The 27,494-nt window shown below is 36.4% G+C and overlaps 1 pseudogene; it reads right to left on the reverse strand.

Annotated features, from left to right (window-relative positions):
• Positions 1 to 12,202: 12,202 nt before the first annotated feature.
• On the reverse strand, positions 12,203 to 14,106 carry LOC120149559 (annotated as a pseudogene).
• Positions 14,107 to 27,494: the final 13,388 nt, after the last annotated feature.

Genomic DNA, 27,494 nt, shown 5'->3' on the forward strand with positions numbered 1-27,494 from the left:
TCTCAATTCCTTTCATGTCCCCACATTTAAATCAGATCTCGAATAAGGCAACTTGGACCATATCATGTCGAGATGCTTAACAACAACCTGTAGTTCAACCTTAGTTAGTACCACTAGTTTCTTGTTTAAAATTTCAGTTCTCCTTCTGTGGAAAGAAATCTTCATCTTGCATCAATAAAGGAAAACTATATGATAACAACATTGGTTCAACACCATAATCACTGGTTCATAAAACATTTGGCAACACATTCTTCATCTCCTAAGGCTTCTGCTCGAATTGCTGGTCAATAAAGCTCTTTGCATGGTGTTCAAAGTTTTTGTATGATGTCACAAAACCACTTGAGAACAAAACTCAATGGGAATACAAGTGAAATACTGGTATGACAAAAAAGTTGGTCAAATTCACAAAATGTGCTGGTGTCGAATTGAATAGGAGACACTAATTAATCTTGATATCTTCTGGGGCAAGGGCAAGTGTAATACTGATCACGTTTTATTCTGTAATGACCATTGTAGAGAGTAGAAACACTTCAGCTATATGATCCATGTACAGAAAGATATCTTTGAAATTCTTGCTGCTGGGGATGAAACACACATGATAAAACCCAAAATAGATAAAAACTTCAGTTCAACCTGGCTGGTAATGATAACCCCAGTAATAGCGGGAATAACAGTAATGTAAGTGAGTTGAGTCTCCCTTTCCAATGTCATCGATTAAGCGAAAACTATTGTGAAAAACAACTTCGTAATCCCAACAGTATGGTTGAAACTAACTGCTAGGAATCTCAAAGAAATATTTTCAATCATCACTGATACAGAGAATGCAAAATTCAAAGCTGAGATCTTGAGGAATTGAACCCTGGATCGAGTAGTCTCCTGGGGATTATTTTTATTCATGCAACTGTGATGTAGCTGAACAAAGATCGCGCTATCATGTGACACATGATTTTAAGAAGATTGGGTATTTGAAATCATATTTACTGAATAAATATTTGTTCAACAACAAGACCCTAATGCAATTGCCTGATGAATGAAGCAATTATGTGTAGTCAGCTCGACTGTCACTGTTTCATCATTTTCATTCTTTATATCTTTTTGTCTCATTGGAAATATCTGCTCAAGTCAATGATTTTTAACACATGATGATGTGGGCCTTCAGTTTGCCCCAGCATTTGCTAATACATATGTTAAAAGTATGCTCAACATTACTTCTTGCTGAGAAGAGCCTCCAAGAATGCCCAAATATTAATATTGTTGTGAGCCTTCAAAATGCCCCAATATTCTATTTCTGGTTGAAAATGGGCCCTCAAGATGTCCCTCTAGATTTGTCTGATTCACTCTCAATGTCTGCTTGACTGAAATGTCATGATCCCCACGAGGTCCAATTTTAACAATGAACTGTTGTAGGTACTTGTGGCTTTATTCATGCCCCAAATCTGTTTATCTTGAATACTCTCATTCTGGTGTCACTAAACAGTAGTATTGTCAAGTAACTGGAGAAATTTTCTTCATGTTGTCACAAACTTAAGAAGTACTCAATCATTCTGACAGAAACGTCTGTGATATGTGTCTTCTGAATGAGGTGACCATTTTCTCTATCTGGAAGGATTTAGTCAGACAGAGCAATAAAAAATTGATTGGTAATCCGTTCCAGGCTGACACAGTGGCTTATCATCTTTCAGTGAAAGCCATCTCTGAAATATACTTTTCTGTGGGAGAGAAACCAATTTATGCAAACAGTAATCTGATGCAATAGCAAGACTACATATACAGTGGTACAGGCTTGTCAAAAATCCACACCCATGTAACATGTTGATTCTGATAACAACTCATCTGATTATGAAGCGATCTTTCAAGCTGATTTCACAGATATTGATAGTTCTTCTGATACCGAAGAAATCCTGAATTCTTATTCTGATGAAGAGAATAAACTGTTACACTTGACAAAAATGGGATTCTCAGAGGCTGAGGCTTCAATAACCATGGAGAGATGTGGTTCAGATTCATCAATTGAAGAATTGACAGATTTTATATGTGTTGATCAAATGGCTAAGGCTACTGATGCACTTCTTATGGTAGAAGATAGGAAGCCATTATGCAATGATCCCAATTACAAGCAAAGGCGAAACTTGGGCTATGATTTTTGAAAAGGAAGAAGCAGAGGAAGCTTGAAAAGAAGCTTCTCAATGAAGACGATCATGTAGTTCATCTTTCAATTCTAATGATTGGTTCTGGGGTTCCTACCGAACCAGATCAGATAACTCAAAGAACACTTCCAGAAGATGCTATTGGGTTTCCTTATTTCTACTATGAGCAAATTCATCTTTCAAATCCAATGATTGGTTTTGGGGTTCATACCAAACCAGATCAGATAACTCAAAGAACACTTCCAGAAGATGCTATTGGGTCTTCTTATTTCTACTATGAGCATATTCATCTTTCAAATCCAATGATTGGTTTTTGGGGTTCATACCAAACCAGATCAGATAACTCAAAGAACACTTCCAGAAGATGCTATTGGGTCTTCTTATTTCTACTATGAGCACATGGAACTTGCTCCAATTAATGTTTGGACTGGAATATCATAGTACTTATTCGATGTAGAGCCATAATTTGTAGATTCGAAGCATTTTCATGCTACTACACTAAAAAGGGCTATATTCATAATTCTGCCAATTGAGAACAGATTTTCTCTTATTCTGCTTCCTCCATGTGCTGATGTTTTTCCATTGACAAAGAAATGATGGCCTTCCTGGGATCCAAGAACAAAGTTGAACTATTTATAAACATGTACAGGAAGTGCCAAATTGACAGAAAGGATCTGTAAGGCTCTTGAAGCTTATGACAATGAGCCACCTTCGAGTGTCCAGAAGTATGTTCTTGATGAGTACTGAAAATGGAACCTGGTATGGGTTGGAAGGAATAAAGTTACTCCACTTGAACTTGATGAGGTGGAAATGCTTCTAGGTTTCCCTAAAAACTATACACGAGGAGGAGGATCTGCTAGAGATATGTTCCCCAGTGATATCAATGTCCTGTCTCTTTTTTCTTGAATCAGTGATGCAGAGGTCGCCTTCTACTGTCTTGGCATATCTTTGAAAACAAATGTGCAAGAACTGAATGATGATCGGTTGGAGCAATTGATGAGTAGATTTGTCGAATTCGACCTTGTTGTCAGTGGTATCCAATGTAACAACCTTACTGGAAGAAATAAACATCATCAAGATGGACTCGAGGATTTTTGTTGGTGCATTTTCTTGCAATGACTGCTATAACGACTGTCTTTCTATTGTTCCAAATATGTACTTCAATATCCCACTCTTCCCGAACCATGGAAAGGTTTGGCTGATAGTAAAACTGGTTATCTCATCTTTTGGAATCGTGTAACCAATGTTACCTAATATAAAAGGCCTATAAGGGTAGATTCTGTTCCAATGTCTTATTCTGTGCCATAAGTCCTCAAATTCAAATTCAGCAATTTTCTGAAGGACATAATGGATATCATCTTGACAAATAAATTGATCAGCATGGAAAAGGTAGCAATGTTGTATCAAGACTTGAGCCAGCATCACGGTATAACTAGAGTGCATGTAGTGACTTGTTCATGGCTCTATGATGTAATCTTCTAGAGAACAAGAATTAATGGTTGGGGAAAATAATCTATCTGGTGATGATTATCGCCCTCAGTATGAAATAAACGATAATCTTTCTTGATGGATTGCTAATAATATCATAGGAGAGTGTCACAAGTTTAATTCTCCAGACTTTCTGGCTTTTTGGACCACTTGCCTTCAAAAATGTGAAGTGCTTCATTATTATGGCCTCGTTCATTCTTTTTCTATAACAGAGGTAGAACATGCATCAACTTGCTTCAAGGACCTTTCTGATTTGAGACTGCCCTGTTTGAAAATGTTTTTTCCTCCTTTTTTTATTGAAGAATGAAAGAATTTTACAAAGTATTGCCCTTCTCAGGTTCACAATAGAATCATATCATAAACAATGAGTTTAATAAATATCAAATAAATCAACTACACTTTTAAATCATTCAAAAATCATAGTCCTATGGCAAGTGTCAAAATTATTGACTGATTTGAGGTGTAGGTTGATTCTGGTAAAGTAAGGTCTCTCAGGTTCTCAGGTTAGTCCAGTACATATGTCTCTTTGGGCTTCCATTAATTTGAAGAAATGGTTGTTATGCTCATCTTGTAAAGATGCTTCTCGTTTCCAGACTCTCATGAACGTCTTTGGGATGTGCGGTTTTTTATTAAAATCGTCTCTTATGTCATTGTTGCACCATTCATTATTCGAGCCGCCTTTTTTAGGTTTTCAACTCGAATCCTCCTTTGGTTTCAAGATGTTATTTAAAAATTTACATCTTGAACCCCCCTTTATCATTTTTCATATCATGAATTAAAGATTTTAAAAACCAATTTTTGCAAATAAAAATCAATCTTGGGAGGCGGAATGAATTCTAAAGATATCCTCTTTTACTTAGAAATCCATGTATGATTAGAATGGACTTTTCAGGTACGTAACGTAGGCCATGGCTTATGGTTACGAAAAAAAAGGGATAAAAAGGCCCAAATAAGTGTTTAAGGGTAATCAAACCAAGGATCAATTCATTCTGATGCCATCAATCTTGCCTTGCTTAACTTGGATCTGCTTTGTTGGGGATTTTTCCATCATTTGGATCCCTAGACTGCCAAATTTGGATTCATTTCCAATTTCTCATATCTTCAGCATTTCTTGCTCTTCTTGTTCGTACTTGATCAACCTTGTAACTTGAGGCTCAATAAGTCACCCATCTTGATTTAATTTTCCTTTTTTTTCCTTTTTTTCTTCTTTCTTTGCTGGATGAGTATAATACTTCAATTGCTTTGAGCACCTCATTTTCCTTTTGCATTTTGGAGGTTTTCCATTGTTCTTGATTGGATTGATCTTCAAGAACTCTATATTTGACATACTTTGTAGTTCAAAACTTTTATGACTTCATGGAAACTTGTCTTCGTAATAAAACTGTATTGACAATCTTTATTCTTGTGAGCCAATATCCTTTACCTTGCCCCCCAATGTAGAGGGTGATCCTTGGTTGGGGTTGAATTAGAAGAAAAATTATTCAGGCTCAAATGGGGACAACAAAGGATATATATATATATAAAGGATAAATGAACAACGCCGTTCATCATCTCATACACAGAAATCTTTGTAAAAAGAGGTATCCACAGGGGATGAATATCAAGATTAACTTTATTTACATGAAAAATGTAATTAATGCATGATATATTTATTTCAATCAATCACTTTCCCCTTCTTCTTTGAGTATGCCCTAATCACTCGAAATTATCATCATGAGTTGGTCCATGATGCCTCATCTCGTCTCTTCTTGTAGTAAAATTCATGAATAATTGAAAGTTGGTTCTTTTGAGGTCTTTTTTATGATGGTTTTGTGTTTGGAAGGATAATGTGTGACTTTAAAGTCATGTATATGGTGGAAGGGATAATATCATAAACCAACCAACTCTATCCGAGAAGGTAAACATCTAGAGTTGATGTCTCAAAAACAAGTAGAGACATTTCTTCAGAGTCTCAAATAAATGTAGTGTCAAGATTTGGTTTTGGTAAGGTCGAGTAATTGACATGATGGTTTTGTGTTTGGAAGGATAAATGTGTGACATTTCTTCAGAGTCTCAATAAATGTAGTGTCAAGATTTGGTTTTGGTAAGGGTCGAGTAATTGACATTGGATGGATATTGAAGATATAATTTTACCACTTGCCAATAGTTCTATAACTCTTGAAAAATTAAAGAAATAATCTACTTGATACTCAATAATCTCAAGGTTAAAACTTGATTCCTTGCTCATAACCATAAAAGCAATACACATTTATTATGCACAAAAGGTGGAGAAGGAACAAAAAAACAAGTTCAAACAAGATGCTGAAAATAGAAAGTACTATAGTGGTAGATAACACTTCCACTTGTTTATGCATCGTGCCTCATTACTTCTATAATGTTAGGTATGTAATAGGATCATGGTTCTTTTCTTCATTTGCCCCCCATTTCTTGATCATTTCTTGTGTCAAAACCCCTTTGTCAACAAGCATCTCAATTTCTTTTAACAGTGGCCTACAATTGCCTGTAGAATGTCCCTTTACCCCCAAGTGGAAATTACAAACATTATATTGATCATAGCTATGAGCAGAAGGGTTTGATGTCACTTTAGTTGGTCTTGGTGTGATGTATTGACCTTTAACCAAATGAGGATACAAGTCTGAAATAGAAGTTTGGAACACTTCCAAAGTTTTTCTTGATCTCATGACTTTCTTTGGTCGATTTGAACAGTTATTTGCTCTTTTTCTTTTGCAATTGCGAGGACTCTGGATGCGACACTCATTCACATGATCAGCTTTTGCTTTTGATCCGTTGGGCTCCTGGATGGACTTTGAGTTTCTTCACTGATTACATTCTCAATTAAATCTCCACTTGTCACAAGATTCCCGAATTCTTTTGTCGGATTTGCATGCATTAACTCGAAGAAAGGCGCTGGAAGGGAATCACGAAACATACGTGATATTTCTTCTTCTAATATGGGAGGTTGAACTTGTGCTGCCACTCCTCTCCATCTTAAGGCATATTCTTGAAATCTTTCATTGGTTTTCTTCTTTACTCTTCGAAGATCCATACGTGTTGGAGTTAAGCCTTTAACATAACGATATTGTCCCAAAAATGCATCAGGTAGATCAACCCATCTCTTGATCTGTTCTTGTGTTAACTGATTATACCAGACTACTGCTGAGCTAATAAGGCTATCATGGAAAGAGTGAATTAACAGATCATCATAAATTAAATATCCTTCCATTTTTCTGCAAAATATTCTCAAATGGATTAAGGGACAACTGGTGCCATCATATTTTTCAAAATTTGGCATTTTGAAATCATGGAGAATAATCAAATCTGGAACAAAACTGAGTTATCTTACTTCTAGCTCTTTGTGGGAAGTATCATCACATTTCATATTTCTAATTGCTTCATCCATCCTCTCGAATCTTTCCTCATATTGTGAATAATGAACAAGGCTATTCTTTGGGTTCAATTGGGATGCCACAGAGTATGTTATCTTTCTCGACTCTTCAATCTGATAGCATGGTTGCTGTTTATCAATTATATCTCTTCTTTATCAGATGCCATACATTGAATAATTTGATTTGATCCATCTGGTACTAAATCTGATGTTTCTTTCCTTATATCCTGAGGTAACCCTGTCAATTATTCTGGCCACTGATCTTGTAGTCCCTCATAAGATTGCTTCATTGTTTTCATGATGATGGTAAAGTAAAATGAATGAATGACCTTGGTTTTACTGTTACAAAACCTTCCATTAATTACTTACATGTTTTTATATTTAATGTATATAAAAATACTTTAAAAAAATGTAATGTAAATGCGAAAATGCATAAATGCAAAAATAAGAATGCAAAACTGTGTAATGCAAAGATGTAAAAAGTAAGAATACAAAATGAAAATGCACAGATACAAAATGTAAATGCATGTATGAAAAGGTGTTACTCAAGAGTGATCATCTTAGAACAGATTTCATTGAACACAAAAGTTTCGGTACATCAAACAAAACTTTTACATGTAGGGAATAGCTTTCACTCCTAATTTCTCTATTTCACTTAAAAGCCAAACTAACTTCCACTCATACTCAGGTGTGGAGTTATCCATCTGCTTTAATTCTCTTGTGAAGCCAGCTAAGTCAACCAGGTTATGAGCCACATTGTTTTCTTGAACAACAGCTTCCTTCATGATAGTGTTTTTTTTCTTAATATTCTGTGTCAATTCCCGGAGCTGTAGGCACTGCTGCTCATTTTCCCTTGTAAGGGAATCTTTATGGTTACAGAGTTATCGTACAAGATCTCCATAATTATCTAAACATTTCTTCAATGTCTTGTTCTTGTCGATAGTGGCTTTTAATTCAGTATCCATTTCATGCTGATGAATCTGATATGATGCTTCCATGTTGATCATAGCACTATTCAACATTTGATTGTCGACTTGATATTTTCTCGATTTCATGACAGTTGTATTGAGTCTTTCTTCTGTAAATCGTAAATCATGAGAAAACTTCTTGACTCGACCTTCATATATGTTACAGTTCTTTTTCAGCTTGGTGACCCTTGTGATCCACTCTTATAGGGTGTTTCCTATGCCAGCATTTCGAAAGGCTTGACTGATCTTTTGGAAATCTTCATGCATGTTTTTCATTTTGGTGCTCAATTCCTTGTTTTGATCCTTCAAATGACATATTTGGGCTTCGAATCTTAGCAAATCTTCTTCCTTCTGGACGTCCCTACTGATGCTATTACCTTTGAATACATTTGGTTGTTGATCTGGCAGGATATTCAATTACCAAACTAGGTTGATCATTTATCATAAACTGCAAGGTTCCATGATCCAAAAGACTTTGGACTCGACATTTAAAGGCAAGATAATTCTCGATGGTATGTCCTTGAGCTCCGGCATGATATTCACAATGAACGTTGATATCATACCAATTTGGATACGGAGGTTGGAACGGTTTTATATAATATGGATCCACTTCTCGTGCTTCAAGTAGCTTCTCATACAACTCTTTATATGATATGGGGATAGTATCAAGATGAGAACCACCTTTTGTCTTGGATTGAACCTGAGTTTTAGACATCGGGAGCAGACCCAACTTTGATGATTTCTGATTACATGATTTCTTCTCATCTCTGAGAGCTTTTACAGTGGTCACCATTTCTTTGGTAACTCCAGACGATTTGTGAATACAAATGATGATTGTCTGCAACTTTTCAAATTGGTTAGGATCAGAAGTCCCTTGCATATCTGAGATTGCAGGGTTAAGTTCATTGAGCTCTCTCTCTTTCTGTGCAGGAATCTCTTCTCTTTTGGACAAAACATATATTCTATACATCATCTTGGACATCTTCTCTCTTATTTCTCGTATCTCCTTTTGCTCTTCAATGGGCATACGATCTTTGGGTGCATAGCTCTTCTCTATCTTCAGAGTTCCATCAGGATGTCTTTTCTTGGCCGCATCATATTTTGTTCGATCATAAAACTTTTTGTCCATTTACGATTTCTTTCCAATTTGATGAACAGTCTTTTCAGTTAACACCTTTTGATTATGCCATGATCATGCAATGCAAACAAAGAAATCAATATGGACAGATTAGAGCAATAAACATACATGAAAAAAAAATAGAATAGTTAGTACCAACTAATGAAAAAAAATCTATCTATCAAGGTATAAATCTTAACCTTATGCTTTCTAGTTCCATGCTTTGTTTGGAAAAATTAACCTAACTGCATGATTTCTAATTCTCATGCATTTATTCAGAGAGGAAAATAATAAATTAAAAGCTAAGCTTATTTCTCCTTTGTGTACACTTACAGACAGAAGTTCAATACTGTCTTAAATCAGGAGAATTTCTAGGGTTCATTATATGCAAAGTTTTCAGTTTTAGGAGTAAAGGTACTCGAACTGTCCTTGTTGATGCCCCTTGGGCTGTCAACCCTCAATCCTAGTCCATTACAGACTTAAGCAGATCGAGTTCAATTCAAGGGGACACATTTCTCTATGCCTGACACAGAGAATAAATTCTCACGAAGACATAGAGCATATGAACCCCGAAAGTTACTTGCTAGGTCTGACGGAAAAATTCTCACGAAGACATCGCTTTCACTCCCACTTAAAAGGGACAAACTCAATTATAGAGCTTTATGTTATGCAATGCAAGTGTTGTGTGTGAGGAGAAATGTTCAAACCTCTAACAGATAAATAAATAATGAAAATAAAATACTTGAAAATAAAATAAAAATATTAAAAAATAATATACATATAAATATTATGAAAATAATAAGTATATATAAAAATTTTTGAAAAGAAAGAATTATAAATTAAATATATGAATTTTTAATTTATAATTAATAGAGATAATTTATAATTGATTTTAAAAGCTTGAAAAGGTCCCCAGCAGAGTCGTCAAGCTGTCGTAACCGGTTTTCGTCCGGGTACGAATTTTTTTTACTTGGCGGGAAAAGTGATATGAATAAATAGTTTTAAAATGTTTTGGGAGTCGCTATCGGCCTTTTGGGTCAGGTAGGTCGAATACCTAAAAATTATCTTTTAAAAGAGTTTTTAAGAAAACATCAGTTAAAAGATAAACTGATCTGCGTATAACCAAAAATTCATTCTTTTTTAGAAATAAAAAGGGATTCGTGGTCGGTTACGTTTAGGGAAGGATTAACACCCCTACAACGCCCAAAATTGGTACTTTATAATTATAAATTGTCTCTATTATTTTAAATTTAAAAATTCAAAGATATATTTAATTCATAATTATGTTATTTCAAATAATTTAAAGAAAATATATTAATATGTATAAATAAAATATTTATTTATTTAGAAATATCAGAAAATGACTTCTAGGTGCTTTAAGACAGCTTTTTCTTGTGATATTAAATAATAATAAAATTATTTTAATATAGTAAGATATTTATTTAAAAATATTAAAAAATGGCTTCTAGTTGTTTTAAGACAGCTCTTTCCTTCAATATTTAAAAAAAATAAATAAATAACTAAAACATAATAATAAAATTAAACATATAGTTCATAAATAGGATTTTTTTCATAGAAAACAAATAAATAAATATTATTTATTATATATATTTATATGACTAAGATAATAATAAAATAATAATTAAAGCAATAATTGAAAAATAAAAGTAATAATATTGTAAATAAATAATGATTAAAATAAAATAAATTAAAAATATAGTGTTAAAATGTAGAATATTTAAACTTAGTATTCTACTTCAAAATATCATAAAATCCAGAGGCCTACAGTGTAATTTAGCCTTAATAATATACGGGATTAAAATAAATATTAATTAAACTATGAGGGACTAAAATGGGTATTTGCTCTAATATATATATAAAATTCTGGTAAGGACTAAAACATAATAAAATAAAATTCGAAGACTGAATTAGAACGTTCAGAAGTTAGTTTCAGTGACTAAAATGAATAATTACAAAACTCGGATGGCTGCGGAAAGGGTTTGACCATGCGCGAAATTACAGATATACCCCTCCCAAAACGATGTCGTTTGGGAAGGGGTATAAATCCCCCAAACGGCTGGCCCGAAGGGCCAGCTCTCTCATTCTCCTTTCTCCCTTCTCTCTCTCAAATGAGAGAAAAATTTTCTCTCGCTTCTCTCTAGGTTTCCCTCACCGGAAGGAAACCAGACATCGGCCGGCAGGCACACGTCGCCGCCAACCCCACCGCCGGCCACCGTTCACGGTGGCCGGAAAATCCCATAATACACCAAAATAAAATCCTAACCACCCTAAAGTCGAAATCGAAGACCGTTTAGCCTAAAACCCCTTAACCCGGCCTAGATCTAAGCTTGTTACCTTCGGTATTTTGATTTTTTTCAACGGCGTAGGGAAGCTTTGATGACAGCCATCTCTTCGGTAAATCTTTCTCTCTTTCTTTTTCTTTTTATTTTGTGTATTTTGCGTTGTGGTTGTTGTGTTTTGGCTTGCTTTCGGGTTGTTGTCGTGGTTTTCTCCGTTCTTGCTTGCTGTCTTCTTTATTTTGCAGGTGATTCGAGGCTTTTATAGCCTCGACGAAACATTCCTCGGACCGGTCACAGAAGGGAAACCTCGGTGAGTCACCAAAGCTAGGCTGGTGACTCACCGTAGGGAAGGCTGTTGGTTGCCATCTGGCGTTCTGGAGTGTTCCTTGAGGCGGCGGCGTGGCAGCAAGGCGTCGGCAGCAACTGGTTGGACCATCTGGCTTGGGAAGTGTCGGCAGAGGCGGCGACAGCGCTGGCTGAGGCGGTTGGATGATAACCTAGGGTTAGGAAACCCTAGGGCTTCCTTTGCTGGAACCATCTGTGGACCGTTGGATCTCTCAGATCCAACGGCTGAGATCATTGGCGGCTGGGGTTGAAATGATAAAACCCTAACCGGGTTTTAGGGTTTATTTTGGGCTGACTCTGTTGGGCCTGATTGATTGGGCCTGGATTGTTTGTATTTGGGCTTGTAATAATTATTTAATAATAATATAATATATATTAATAATATTTAATAATAATAATAATAATATTTATAATAATAATAATTTTAATAATAATAAACGAAAAATTAGTGTTTACACAGGGATCGGATCCTCAACGCCTCCACCGAAAAAGACGCTTATCTTAGGCACGCTTATGGAAGAATACTTGGTGAAGTCATAGCATGTGTCCAGGATCGAAAGTGTTTGTGCCGTCGGATACTGGCTCATCAGTTTTCTAAATTCAGAGCTCAATGCTGAATAGGCCGTCAAAGGTAGTCGGGTGATGACTGTTCCGGAGTCGATGATGTCGCCACCAGCAGTGAAAACAGAGGCTGAAATCGGTAGCTTTTTGCCACCAACGCTTATCCCAACAATGTCAATTCAGTAAAAAGATGAACTTTGGGAGATTGTGGATAATGTTGTGTATTTTACTGATTTCGAGACGCCACTGTATCCGAAACTGAGGAAACCGGTTGAGCTGGAGGATGATGGCAAGCAGTAGGAGAAGAATTTCTTGTATTTCACGGCGGTTTGTGAAGTTAAATATAATTTATCTCGGCCAAGTCCAAGCAAACTGGCTGCTCTTCCGAAAAGACCTTGATTGTTTTGGCCACAATCGAATAGAAAGTCATCGAGCACATCAGTTGGTGTCAAGGAGAGCTTTTCTTTTGCAAAGATTCCTATCGAGAAAGACGAATCTCCGTATTGAATGCCATAAACACAAGCTGTTGATGAACATCCAGGTGAATTACCTACAAGCACATAAAAAAACAGCGAATTAACAATCTTTGAATCCAGGCCTGAAAAATTCGATGAAAAATTACCTGTTGCGGAAGTGAATGAATTGCAAATCGTTGAGGTGCATGAAATGTTGGAATATGATGAGGATAGTGATGGGGCGAAAATTTGATCCTGCTGTTTATAGCAACTTCTTGCACAAGGTTGACATTGTGTCCACGTAATGTCACTGCCGGTATCAAATATGAGAGTTAAATCTTTCTTTGGGGTGCCTAGACCGACGCTGACTACGTAATTGCCGACACCGACGACGCTACCGTCCTTGGCAGGGAGATTGGCCGCATCACTCTGGTCAAGATTGGTGGAGCGGCCTACGTTCTTGGCAAGTTTTGGGCAAATGGACTTTGACGCGGGCTTCATCTTGGCGGAGAATCTGAGCGTGAGTGGGAATATCTGCTTTATCTTGATGGAGCTGAGAGCATGGACCATGCTTGTGGACGACTTGTAAAGATGACTTCCTGTAAATTGTGTAAGTAGTAAATATAATATGATTTGGATAATTTTTCATTTAAAATATTAAAAAAATATAATAACTTATGTAATCAGATAATATTCATTATAACTGATATTTTATCGTAATCTTATCCTTGTACCCCTCCAAAAAGTCATTAAGAAGGACACTCAATTATTCTTGATTTTCTTATGAATTGGAGGAAGAGGGTCCTACTGGAATGGCTAGCTAGACTCAGTTGGCAATAATTTATCTATCATCATCACAAGTACGAAGGGGGAGAGGGTTAGTAGAGTTTCAATGGAGAAAATTGAATTCTTGGCTTTGCTTCAATTTACATTAATATCTGGAAGGGAAAAAAAACTGCAAATTATCCAAAAATAAGTATTTCAATCTACTGGATATACACCTTGTATACTACATGCAGAAAAAAGAGAAAGACTCGTTGTTTCTGACCAGAACAGAGAACAGAATATACAAGAGCTTCAGTATTAAGCATAACATTAATGAGTGTTTTTTTTTACTGTAAAATCTTAAAGCTGGTTGATTTAATATAGAGTGAGAGATAACCTTGGGTTGCAGAGCCAGAGCTGCAAATAGAGGAGGGTAGAAGAGAGGTGAGTTGAATGGTATGACTCTCCACAGTTGCTGTTCGTCCCAAGGCGTTGCCATCCTTCAAAGAGCATACAACCCATAAAACAACAACACAAGCAGAGAGCAAGGTTGGGGAAACGATGCTGCCACCCATGGTCCTGCTTATATTTCTCATCCTATAACCCACACTCCATATATATATATTCTCTGCCTCATCCTTGTAAGCTATAGGTTACCCATTCTTACACGTCATCATTGAATCATGAATCATATTGCACAATTAACCAACTATACCCGCTACTAGGAAGCTAACACGTTGCCCCCAAAGGCAAATATCATATTCTTTCCACTCCATTTCACTTTACCTTCAAACAACATGCTCAACTGTTCATCTTTTTTACCTTAATAAAACTATGCTTTGAGTATAAAGTTTCGTTGATTGTTATGGTTTGATGAAGTGGAAACCAAAAAGCAATATATTTTTGCTTGTTTCGCCTTAAGATTAAAGCCTCTACTTCTTTTGGCAACAATATTATCTTTGTTTTGTTTCTGTATACATCAAATGAGAAGCTTCTTCACGGTAGCAATATGAACCCACGAGTTAATTAACTTATGTATAATGTTTTGCGTGCTGCTTGCAGGAAATTGAGTCCCCGATGCTGCAAATTAACGCCATAATTGAGAAAGGTTCTTATAATAATGAAGTGACCGATTGTGACCATTTGAAATCTCGGCAGCGTTAATCATTGTGTGTTCAGACATAACCTGACGCCAGACAGAATAGTGATTATCCTGCAAGCGCTCCAACAGATGATTCACAAGAGAAAATTCGCCCAAAAAAATCAGAGAAAAAAAAAGTCTCTAGGGTTTAATAAAATATTATAAATTCAAACAATGCCAAAATCAGTCCACAAGTCGGACTATTATAGCAAAAAATCGTCTTTATTCTAATTTTGTCAAAAATAGCAAAATCTCGAAAATCACTCTAAATTGAAATTCGAAATAAAATAAGCAATCTCCAAAAAATCCGGCCTAAATCGGATTTAAATTTACTTCCTAATTGACAATCAAAATATTACCATAAATAGTAAAAAATATCTAAATCTAGTGATTCGGAGAGGAAAACGATAGAATTTGAGGTTGAAAAAAAGGACACATGAAGCGTAGCTCATGTGGAGAGCGTGCGCATCGAAAAGAGCTTTTCGGATTGGGGTCTTATGCGCGATTCTTACACCTGTAGCCAAAGTTATGGCCAAAAGACTGAAACATACTCAAAACGACCCCAATGAGGAACATATCACAATCAATTCCCGCCTTTGCGCTGATCTGTCAATTCATGGTATCTCAGCGCCATCAAGGTGCAATCTGACAGCTCAACATCATCTGTCTCAGATCCCCTGCATCATAACCCGATTTATGTTATTCCGATTTTATGGTCGTAAAAGCATATATTACTGAATATTGTCGAATGATGTTATGTATCAGCAGCGGGATAATATGGAATATATATAACATGGTGGGGTTTCCTTTTGTCTTGTGATTTTCTTAAATGAAAACGGAAAGATCCAAAGCATCTGGTCATAGTTATCCGGCAAAATAAATTAAAGCAAACTTGTTTATAATTTGTACGAAAACGATCAAGCTCCTGTCTTTAGTATTTGTATTTTTATATATATAATGATGTGAAACAATCCCATTAAGGCCTTTTTATTTTAATTTCTTGAATGGGTTTTTAAAGAAGTTAAGTTGGAAAGAGAGGGGCAAAAGATAAACAAATTTTTTCCTTAAAATAAAGTGCATGAAGTTATTGATACAAGTTGATTTTAATTTTAATGGTCCATTAATGTTTTTCAAAAAGATTGTGGTAGTGATAGTGGTAGTGGTAGAAATAGAATGTATAGCCTCCCTTTTAGTTGAAGTTTTCACGTAAGAGTCGTAGTCGTAGACGCATGCCGACTGCCATTGAAAATTCCAAACACTGGTAGTATTTTAAAGAGGTAAAGTAATATTTAGTCTAAAATTCCAGCCACCGTCGATCCTCCGCTACTTGGATGAGGACTCTCGAAGGGGCATCTTCAACCCAGAATGAGTCCTCTGCCTCCACTGTCATCTCCGCCGTTATTATGTGAGCCGCTCGGTTGTTCAGACGAGTCTTAAAGCGAAACTCGATTGCCTCCATAGCTTGTGCCTTTCGCTTGGCTTCCCATGTGAAAACCCCAATCTTTGATCTGTCGATGATAGGAGAAATTATGTTTTGAATCACCACTCTCGCATCTCCCTCTATCACCACCTTCATGAAACCCATATTTGCTGCAAATTCCATCGCATGGACAGTTGCCCGAGCCTCCGCCTCAAACGCCGAGGTAACGTTCTGCACTCTTCTTCTGCATGCACCCATTAATAATCCATCTTCGTTTCGAATCATAATTTGCTTTCACAAAGGAGTTAGGTGGGGAGACCATCAACTACTGAGATCTGGAGTGAGCACCGAGAGCTTTGCTGTCGCAGCATGAAATTTCTTGCAATGGCCCCGAACAAAGGTAATAAGTTCATTGGCTTGAGTTCTTTTACCTTCATGGATTGATCAATTCCTTGCAAACCACAAAGCCCACACCACACATAGAATTTCCCCATGAATTCTAGCATTTGTGTTTGGTAAGAGCCACCCGAACCAATTAGCAAAATCCCATTGCTTAGTTTGACTCGGGCTAGAATAGCTTAACTCCTTCCAAACTAATTTTTCCAGATTGAAATCGCAAGCAACGTGTACACATGACTACTTTAGTTTGACAGCTCTGGTAAAACGGATCCGGGAAGAGGTAACGGAAATACAAAGTTTTTCTGGTTGAAACATAGTCATGGGTAAATTTCCATACTTGCAGATTAATCTTTCTTTGACATAGCATACCCCAAATCCGTTGATAACTGTTTGGAAATTAATGTTGGTCAACTACGTTAGTTAATAGGAATTTGTACTCACTTCTCACATTGTACACTCTCGAACTCTCTCCACTCCAAGACATCCTCCATTTCAATTTTAGGTAGCGAAATACTCATTATAAGAGCAAAGTCCTCGTTAAAGATGTTAGACACCAACTCGGCCCTCTACGATTTACTAGTCGAATCAATTAAATCAACTATCCAACTAACAACCTCACTTCAATTCGATTCCTCCAGAGCATTCTTCACACTCTGCAAAGGCTCCTACGTAGACGACTAAGCAAAGAATCCAACCTTGTGAACAATCTTCAACCTTGTTTGGCCAATAAAGCCACATTAAACTTTGTGAGTATACGAAAATCGAGACCTCAATTTCCTTTCAACACGCTAAGTGATGAGGCATCGAGCTTTGAGTTACGTGATGAGGGTGTGTTGTACTTTAGGGGTCAGTTGTGTACATCCGTAGATGCTTAGTTGCATTGTAAGATCCTTCACCAGACACATTGTAGTCCACTCCCAGTTTACCCAAGCAGTAACAAGATGTATCAAAAACTTTGATAGTTGTACTGATGGTCGGGCATGAAAAAAAAGTATCAGAGTTTGTCGCTAAGTGCTTAGTGTCTCAGTAGGTAAAAGTGGAACACCAAGTTCCTTCAGGATTACTTCAGCCCATTCAGATTTCTTATGGAAATGAGACAGAATGACCATAGACTTTGTGGCCGAGTTACCCTTGAACAGAAAGAGACACGATGCAGTTTGGGTCATAGTAGATCGCTTGACAAAATTAACCTATTTGTTTCCCAATAGGATGGATTAAAGGTTAACTCAGTTGTACATCCGTAAAATAGTGATATTGCATAGGGTACCAACTTCCACCATATTCGACAGAGATCCTCAATTCATTTCCCATTTTTGGAAAGCCCTTTATGAATCTTTAGGCACCAAGCTAAACTTCAGTACTGTTTTTCACTCTTAGACAGATGAACAATCAAAACTTGTCATCTAGATCTTAGAGGACATGCTTAGGTGAACCATCATAGATCTTGAGGGTAGTTGGGAGAACCACATGTCATTAATGGAGTTTGCGTACAACAACAATTTTCAATCGAGCATCTAGATGGCTCCGTATGGGGCCTTATATGGATGCAAATGTAAAACTCCTCTATGTTGGTTGGAGCTAAGTGAGGGTAAGATAATGGGTCCACATTTAATTAGAGAAATTGAGGAAAAGGTTCAGTTAATTCAGGGCTGGTTGAGAGAAGCCTCAGATAGGCAAAGATTTTATGCAAATATGAAGCGTAAGGATATTAAGTTTGCAGTGGGAGACAAGGTGTTCCTCAAGGTTTCCCCATGGAATAAAGTGTTTTGTTTTGGGAGCAAGGAAAAGTTAACCATATGCTTTATAGGACCTTATGAAGTTCTAGAGAGAGTTGGACCAGTAGATTACCAGTTAGCCTTACCACCAGAGTTGGACCGCATTCACAATGTGTTCTATGTATCCATACTTAGGAGATACCATTATGATCCATCTCAAGTTATAACTCTAGAACAGATTAAGGTGAGCTCAAACATGACCTATGAGGAGGAGCCAATCACAATATTAGCAAGAGACATAAAGAAGCTAAAGAACAAAACAATTCCTCTAGTAAATGTGTTATGGAGGAACCACGGTGTCGAGGAGGCAACTTGGGAAATCGAGAAGAATATGCAGCTTCAGTACCCTCACTTATTCAATCTAGGTAATTTTGAGGATGAAATTTCTTTCTAAGATGTGAGAGCTGTAACACCCTAAATCTTGGGGTTAGGAGTTCGGGCTAATCCGAGAAGGCCTTAGAACAAATCCATTAACTTGTAAGAAAACCATGACCCAAGTTTAAATGGATTGAGCTTAGTTGAGTCTGACATGAGTTAGGGCATGTAAGATTTAAAATGACCAAAAGAGAGATTTACCCATTTTTATTTTGAAAGGTGAATCCCATTTATGTGGGATAATCTCACGTTGCAAGCATCTCTTTTTCCCTTATTTTTCATTTTCTCTCCCAAAAGCTTCATCTCATCTCTTCATCTTCTTCCTTAAGCATATGTTAGATAAAGGTAGCAACTTTGTGGGTTTCCAAGTGTAGCAAGGGAATTGTAAGGTAATAATCACAATCCCCTCCTTTCAAGCTATCATTCAAGTCCTTAATCTCTTTTTTTCATCATAACATCCAAAATATGGGTTTAATGGGGGGTTTTAGAAAACTAAGTGAAACTAGCTCATTTTTTTAGAGATTTAAGCCTCAAGAAACATTCTAAACTATTTTCTAAACTCCCAACAACATTAGTAACATTTGTGGTTGATTTTTGTATAGTGATATAAGTTGAAGAAAGCTCCAAGTGCAAGGGAAAGGAAAAACTCACTCTTAGTTGAACCTTGGGTGTTTCCAGGAGCTTAGAAATCCAAGGCAACTCGCTTCTAACTCATCTCTACTATAATGTAGATCACTAGGTGTGTTTGTTAGCTTGGATGAGTCATGAAGCATGTTCATGGTATATTTTAGTATTTGGTGTTTTCAGTATGTTTATGAACTTATAATGACCCCTATTATCAGACATAACACTTTAATAATATTTGGGGACCTCAATAGGACTCATAGGAGTGTTGGAGGGGAATTTTCGTGCCCAAAAAAAGATTATTTCTAGGCTCAAGTATCGATACTTGAAGAACAATACCAATATTGTTCTTCAGCTACCAAAAATAAGGGGATTTTGGGATAAGAGTATCTATACTCATTCAATGGGTATCAATATTATAGGTAAGGTATCGATACCAAGTTCAGTTAGTAGATTCTAATAGCCATGTTTGGTATCAGTACTCATGAGAGTACTGATACCGAGGGTAGAGTATCGATACTCCCCAAAAGGGGTATCGATACTCCCCAAAAGGGGCATCGATACTCCCCAAAAGGGTATCAATACTTAAGTATTTTTCAAAATATTGAAGTCAAATATGGTATCGATACTCAGGAAAGCATCGATACCACAGACCAGGAGTATCAATACTCAAACTAAAGTATCGATACTGTCCCTTTTCTTTCAGCCTTCAATAAGTCTGTAGTATCGATACATAGGGGTCAATATAGATATTGAGGGGCTTAGTATCGGTACCCATAAATAGTTTTGGTAAGAAACTCAATCGTTATAAGGGATAGTTTTGAGGGACCTAATAATACCATAATACCATGAAATAAAATTACAAGTGAAGACAGTAATAAACTCAGAAAAGTTAGAAACAATAATAGTTAGGATGACATAAAACTAGCCTTTCTTGATGCTTATGACACATTTAAGACACTCGAGTTACTTTAGCAGATATCGACCATACAATTCTGATATCCCAATAAGTGCCAGGGCACTTTAACTGCTAGTTGGGCGTAGATGCCCCAAGTCTTGATGGAGTAAGTTGGTAGGGTGTACGTTTTTTATGTAGTTTCGGATCTCACCCTAGATACCCAAGGGTATATAGGAAGGCTAGAGGGGTGCATGAACTTCCAGATGCAGAACCCTCAGCCACACAATGATGTCTATCTCAACATGCCATAACAGTATTTCCTTGTCTTCATACCTATGCCAATAACATGCTCATTTAGTGAATGCTTGTAGAATAATATAAGTGTGGCACTGAGCTCGTAAGCTCAACATTCAGAATGTGTTTCTGTGTGCAAGTTCTTAGGAGACCTTCCGTGGAGCATTATCGTCACTAGATATTCCAGCACAACCGAGGCTTCAGAGTACGTTTTGATTTATATTAGAGTGCATGTACTATTGTAGACCCTTTTGTATTCAGTTGTAACTCTATTTGATTTAAACTCACTATATTATTTTGGATGATTTGAAAGATCTCCCATATTTTGTAAATTTGATTATTATGTTTTTATTTCATTTACATTGGATGGATTTTATATAATGTTTTACATTTGATTTTAAAAGAAATTTATTGGGATAGCCACCTCGGTGGTCCCGTTTGGCATTGTAATCCATCGATCTTCGGGTCGAACTGGATTAAGGTGTTATACATAGGCCTAAATTGAGTCAAACTTATTGAATCATTTACTTTTGAGATTAAGATAATATTGGTGTCATTCACAAAATTCATCTCCAATCTACCCTAAAGTAAGCTCATACAGAAATCAAAAACCTCATTGCCCATAATATGCCAGAACCATTGATTGAATAAAGCTCCAAGACTGTCCAAACATGTTGCTTTTAATGGACTCATCTTAACAACTTTATGAATTTCCTCGGTGAATTCCATCAGTAGAGTTCTATTGATGTCTTTGGATATGCAAGGTTGAATACCTTCTAGAATTCTATCATTGATCTGAATGAGATAGGATTTAAATGGAGTCTGGAAATAGACTCATCCTTCACCAGATCATTATCCTCTATTTTCAAAGAGACAATTTGGTTATTTCTTTTACGTTAAGATTCAACACGATGAAAGAACGCAGTGTTGGTGTCCCCATGCTCACTCAAATGTTTCTTCAGATCATTCTCCATCAACCTACGATCGCGACAAGCTTATGAAACCATCGATCCATTTCCACACGAACCTGCTTAAGTTTACCAATCACCAAGCCCTCTGTTTAGGACCATAGTCTCATAACTTCCTTTTCGACAGAATCTTCCAAGACCCATGCAACTTCGAACCTGAAATTCTATTTACGCTCTGAAGAATATATCCCCCTTGTATTTAAAAAGAGCGGAAAATGGTCTGATATTGAATGAGGCAAATGAATCAAGCTGAAGCTCAAATATAGTAAACCCCAAGCGTCATTGGTCACACACCGATCAAGTCACTCTTTAATATTTGTTTCCTTCCGATAACTTATTTCTCATGAAAACCAAGACCCTCGGTAACCTAAATCAGTGAAATTGCAACCATATAAAGCATGTTGAAAACCTTTCATTTTTTGTTCACTACGTAGCAGTCCACCTTGCTTCTCTGAGGAAAGAAATATCTCGTTGAAGTCACCAATTACAACCGAAGGCATTACGTCACTATCATGCAAAGAATGCAACAAACTCTAAGACTCATTCTTTTGACTCACCTCAGGAGCACCATAGAAATTAGTGCAATGCCATCTTTTCCACTCCTCCTCAATTATCCCAACATCAATATGAGAAGTAGAAAAATATATAAGGGATACACTGTAAGAGATTTTCCAAGCCAAACTAAGACCCGCACTACTTCCACATACGCCAACATCAAAACCATTAGTAAAACCACAAGACCTTCCAACCTTCTTCATCCGTGAACTTTGTAGTTTTGTTTCCATCAGAAAAACTACAAAAGGGTAACATTCTTTGGTTGGATCCGAAGGCGACGAACTGTCCAAGACTTACCCAAACCGAACATTCCAACTCAAGAGTTTCATTGCAACTGACGGGCCTGATCTGACAGGCTGAATGATGTAATTGTTTACAACTTCTGTTGAATATGATCCTCTCCACACACGAGTTGATACGCTCGATCGTTGTCGTTTAGCTATTTTAGACTTGGATAGTGGACAATTTTCATCCTCGGTAACCATAGCAACCTCACTAATTTTTGATAGACCAACTCCCCCTAGAAATCGAGTAGTGACCCAGTCTTTTGTCGAAAGACCTCCAAGGTTTTCCTTTGACATACTCATATCATAAGTCTGTTCCCATTAAGCATTCAAGTATGCAACCCTGCTTTTACCCCTTCATGCACCTTTTCTTACTAGCATGTCTGCCTCAACCCTCACTTCCTCCCTTAGCCATGGACTTTACGACCCATGTTGCCTTGATGGTCCCTGAAGAGAAGAATCCCACAGTAAACCTACATCTTTTTTATCATGCAGAACCTTTAAAGGACAAAAACACACTCCATGACCGATCCTCTTGCACGGAAACAAAACAAATACAAGTTTTCATATTGGAAAATGGAACAGATAGCATTTTCATTCGGGAAAATCAACTTCTTTTTTCTTCTCAGATGTTGTCGTATATCCACCCAAACTCTAATTCTAATGCATCATCGATAACCCAAAGTGACAATCATCGTATCATACAATAAGAAATGCCCAATAAAATCTCCTAGTTGCTTAGGCACTGCCTTAGAGACAAAACTGACTAGTAAATTGAAGATTCATACCAAAAAATCCACCCAATACATCGGGGTTAATAACAGGTCATCTCTCTCTCTCATTCTATGGACATTAAACAAATAAGTCCTCAATTATGTGTTTGGAAACTAGGTTTCAGGGGGCCTATAGCATAACTGCATAAGTAATGGTAGTGGGAAACGCATTAATAATAATATAGTTGTGTTCAACAAACAATCAAATTAATGCATTATAGACTATTTAGCTATTTTAGCTGTATTCACAAGATTCAATTTCAGAAACCCAAATGTCCAAATTTGGGTCCTTATGTATGATTTTTTTATTTGAATTTTATTAATTTTAGTCATATTTGTTTGTTATATTGATTATATGCAGCAAATTACAATTTAATTTTTTTGGTGTTATATTAAATTTTTAATTTTATTGAGGTCTATATCTTAGAAATGGTTTTTGTAGGCATACTGAAAAAAATATTTTAAGATATATGAATGGAGTGGTTAAAATACATATAAAATATTTTTGATATAATAAATTTAATAGATTTGTACTCACAAAAGTAAATAAAATTGAATTACATTAAATTTAATTCTTTGAATACTATTTATTTCATATTAATCTATTATATTTTTGGTTCGTAAATTCTTAATAAATAATATAAAATTCAGCAATTAATGGTAGTGGCCATTTTAATAGGATGGAATTATGGAAGTGGATGGTAGGCTACCAATTGTAACGATAAGGAGGATGAATACATAGTCTACTCTACTTTTGAGACTTAAAAGAAGACAAATAATAGCAAGTGGCTGCCTCAGCTTGTAGCATTCAGATTTGTTTTTCCATGATAATCCTACCATCTCAGAATCTTCAAAAGCTGCTGACCTTTTAAATTATTTAATTTAATTTCCTCAAGTATGTGGCCATTTACATTTCCCACTATGAACTAACTGAATTTGTCGGCGATTTGACCTAAATATCATCCTACCACCCTAATATGCCCTAAATAACATCATTTGACCAATATTTTCTTAACTAATACCTTTTTTTTTCTGAGGTGGCAATAAGGCGCACTCCCGGTAACGCGTTTTAGCGGGATTTGCTTATGTGGACATAAGACGCGTTTACGGGGAAGCTCTTTCTAGCTGATGTGGTGCCACGGTGGAAAGAGTGTTTAAGGGGGACGCGCCTTTTCTCTATTTTTTTAGTTAGGGTAAATATTTAGGATTTATGGTTTAGAGTTATTACAAATTAGTAATTTATTATGTAAATTGTTCCAGTTATGATTTAAGAATTGTCAAAGGTATTTTTTAATTTTTTATTTAAGGTGGAGTGAATTTATGTTAAAATTTTATATGTTTCGTTAAGGTGAAAGTGGTGAAGGATTTTGTAGGTCAAAGGTTCATTAAGGTTGTGTAGTTTAAAGTGTTTTAGGGTAAGGTTCGATTAAATTGAAAATGTTAATTACTTGAAGTAAGAGGTAAGTGGAAAATTTAGGTAGAAAATACACATACATTGGGAAATTATAGAAAATACAATTACATTTAAATATTAGAAACAAAGACATTCATTGAAATAGAAAATGCAATTACATAAGGGTTAACGGTTAAGTGATGATAACATAGTTGGACATTTTTTTCTATTGTGGCTGATGTTTCTGCAATGCCCACATCTTTTTTGTTCTGTTGACCTGTCCCGAATATCCATATCACAATGTATTTGAGTGGATTTTGGATGACCTGAGTCCCTCGATAGCAACGGATCTGGTACAATTGCAAGCCAAGTTTGAATCTCATATGGGCTTCTTTCGTTACCTATGGGCAGAAACTCAAATTCATATACCTTGAATACTTGTGAAAGTTGGTATACGGGATCAACATAATTTTTTTAGTCCAAATGCGATTGTGAGCAATCTGCTATAACATGAGAGGATGGATATTTGAGTGCTTGAAAAAAACCACAATCACACCACCTCTCTTACAGATTAACTCTGAAAAAGTTAGCTTCAATCTCTTGAAGAGGACGTGGCATTTCGGTTACACGAAATAATTCACGGATGCGAGAAAAATGTGTAACCAACATCCCATTTGATACAACCACTTTTTTCTATAAATCGGCTACTAGTCTTGGGTGATAAATATGGTCGTTCTACATCCAAGTAAGAGCTTGTCCACCGAGCTTTGCAAATAGTTGACCCAAACAAAAATAAGTCGTTTTGACCAACGTCGTGACTAGTAAATGACGCGCCCCCTTTAAGGTTGAATTGATTGCTTCAACCAAGTTGGTTGTCATATGACCATAGCGATAAACCTCGTCATAAGCATTTTTCCATATTTCTTTGTTGATGTCCATAATGTACTCACACCCCTTCTTATTTTTGCCGAACAATTCTTGTAGAATAGACTCAAACCTTTGAGGTAAGAGTTTGTAACCTAAGCTATAAGGAATATGTAATAGTTAATATGAAGTATAAACAAGTAATTCGAAAATGATTTAAAAAAATGGAAAAAAGTAACATACACATGCGCACGACTAACTGACGTTCATCATTCTTCTTATATTTTCCATAATAGTTTGCAGCAATATGGCGGACACAATAACGATGTTGAACATGTGGAGGTTTCCACATTGGACCCAAAGAGTCCATTGCTGTTTTTATCCCAGCTCCTCAGTCTGAAATGATGCATACGCGTTCCCTTGTGATAACATGTAAATGTAAATTTTTAGAAAAAAAAAAACCAAAGACTCAGTGTCTTCTCCTTGAACGAGGGCAAACGCAACATGAAGAATATTACAGTTACCATCTTGGACCACAATCAATAATAAAACTTGTTTGTATTTACCATACAAGAAAGTACCATCAATTTGGACAACTGGTTTACAGTACTTCACTACATTAATACACTAAGGGTAAGTCCAAAAGACACGATAGAATTGGCAGCGATCGTGAACTACTCAATCATTCACGTAATGATGTTGAGTTTCGAACTCAACAATTGTCCCGGGATTAAGTCTTTGCATAACTTGAAACCAACTGGGCAGCTCCTTGTAAGAGGAATCCTATTCTCCATGAAGTTTGACAATGGCATTCTGTTTTTCCTTCCAAGCTTTTTTATAGGAGACGGTGTACCCATATTGTGATTGTATAGCAGAAATCAACACTGCAATAACTATATGAGAGCTTTGCTTCACAATGGGCATGATAGCTTGGCAAATAATATTGGAGTCTAAGTTGGGATGGTCCTTGTTTATACCTCTTGCACAACATGTATAAGGATCGTTGTATCTGGTTAGTTCTCATAAGTTGTTCTTCATCTTTCTCTTTGATACACGAATCATCCACTTATATCCGTTGTCACGTTGGACACAATAGTAAACATATTTCTCCGTGGTAGATCGATCAACTCGGAAGTGAACTGATTTATGAATATTGTAACTCTTTATTACCATCATTGCTCCCTTTTTCGATGCGAACTCCATTCTAATATGTAAATCACCATCATTCTAATATGTAAATCACCGTAATTGACTGATGACTGAAGTCTATAGTTGCAAACATTAGGGAGATCCAAAAATTCAGGCTCGTACATTGCATCATAATCAGCCCCATACATATGTGCAGGAAGTTCGCCTGGTGTTATATTTATGGGAACGTCATCCTCATCATCATCAGAGTGTACGTTAAACTGTGGTGAGTCAGGTTCAACGAATAATTTCGTTTCAGCACCTGGCTCACGAAGAGGTTCTTCTGGTGGAGATGAGGGTTCCTCAGATAATCCAATGTTGAGGTCAAAGAAGTTGTCACTTGCGTGTCCTCCCCTTGAACTTGAAGCCATTGTATTATATGGGTTGTGAACAGACTGTTGTCTCGATAGCATTTCCATGTGCAAGTCGAAAATAATGGTAGATGAATGTCTACCCCTTGAAGTAGAAGAGATGTTGCCATATGGATTATTGGTGAAGCCATGTGGGTTGAGATCATGAGAAGTTGTTGATGAATGCCTTCCTATTGAACTTGATGGCATGACATCTGCCATTGCATTTGCCATTAACGATGGGAAATCATTACATATCAGTTGCGTCGGGCTGTCAACTTGATACACAATTCCAAAGTGAGAGGAATATGAGAGACCACAAGAAGTACGAACCTCAATAAAAATGGCATACATTTCAATAAGAGATTGTGAACTTCCCATATGAGCATCAACCATCATAGTAACATCATCATCATTGGAAAGCTGAAATGATGTATATGTGACTGAAAAAAGTTCAATGGGAAATCTATACTGAAGTGAAGATAGTCTTCTCCTACATGCTACATGAATTTTTAACGAAATTTTGGTGATTAACACCTCAAGAGTGATGTTTCTCTTCAAGGTTAAGGGGATATAATGATCTAATTCAAAAACAACCCCCTCTTCAGATTCCTAAATTTCTCCATCATAGTAAACAGCAACAGAAAAATGACTCATTTTCA

Source organism: Hibiscus syriacus, unplaced genomic scaffold (genome assembly GCF_006381635.1).
Source record: "Hibiscus syriacus cultivar Baekdansim isolate YM2019G1 unplaced genomic scaffold, ASM638163v2 tig00002793_pilon, whole genome shotgun sequence".
NCBI lineage: Eukaryota > Viridiplantae > Streptophyta > Magnoliopsida > Malvales > Malvaceae > Hibiscus > Hibiscus syriacus.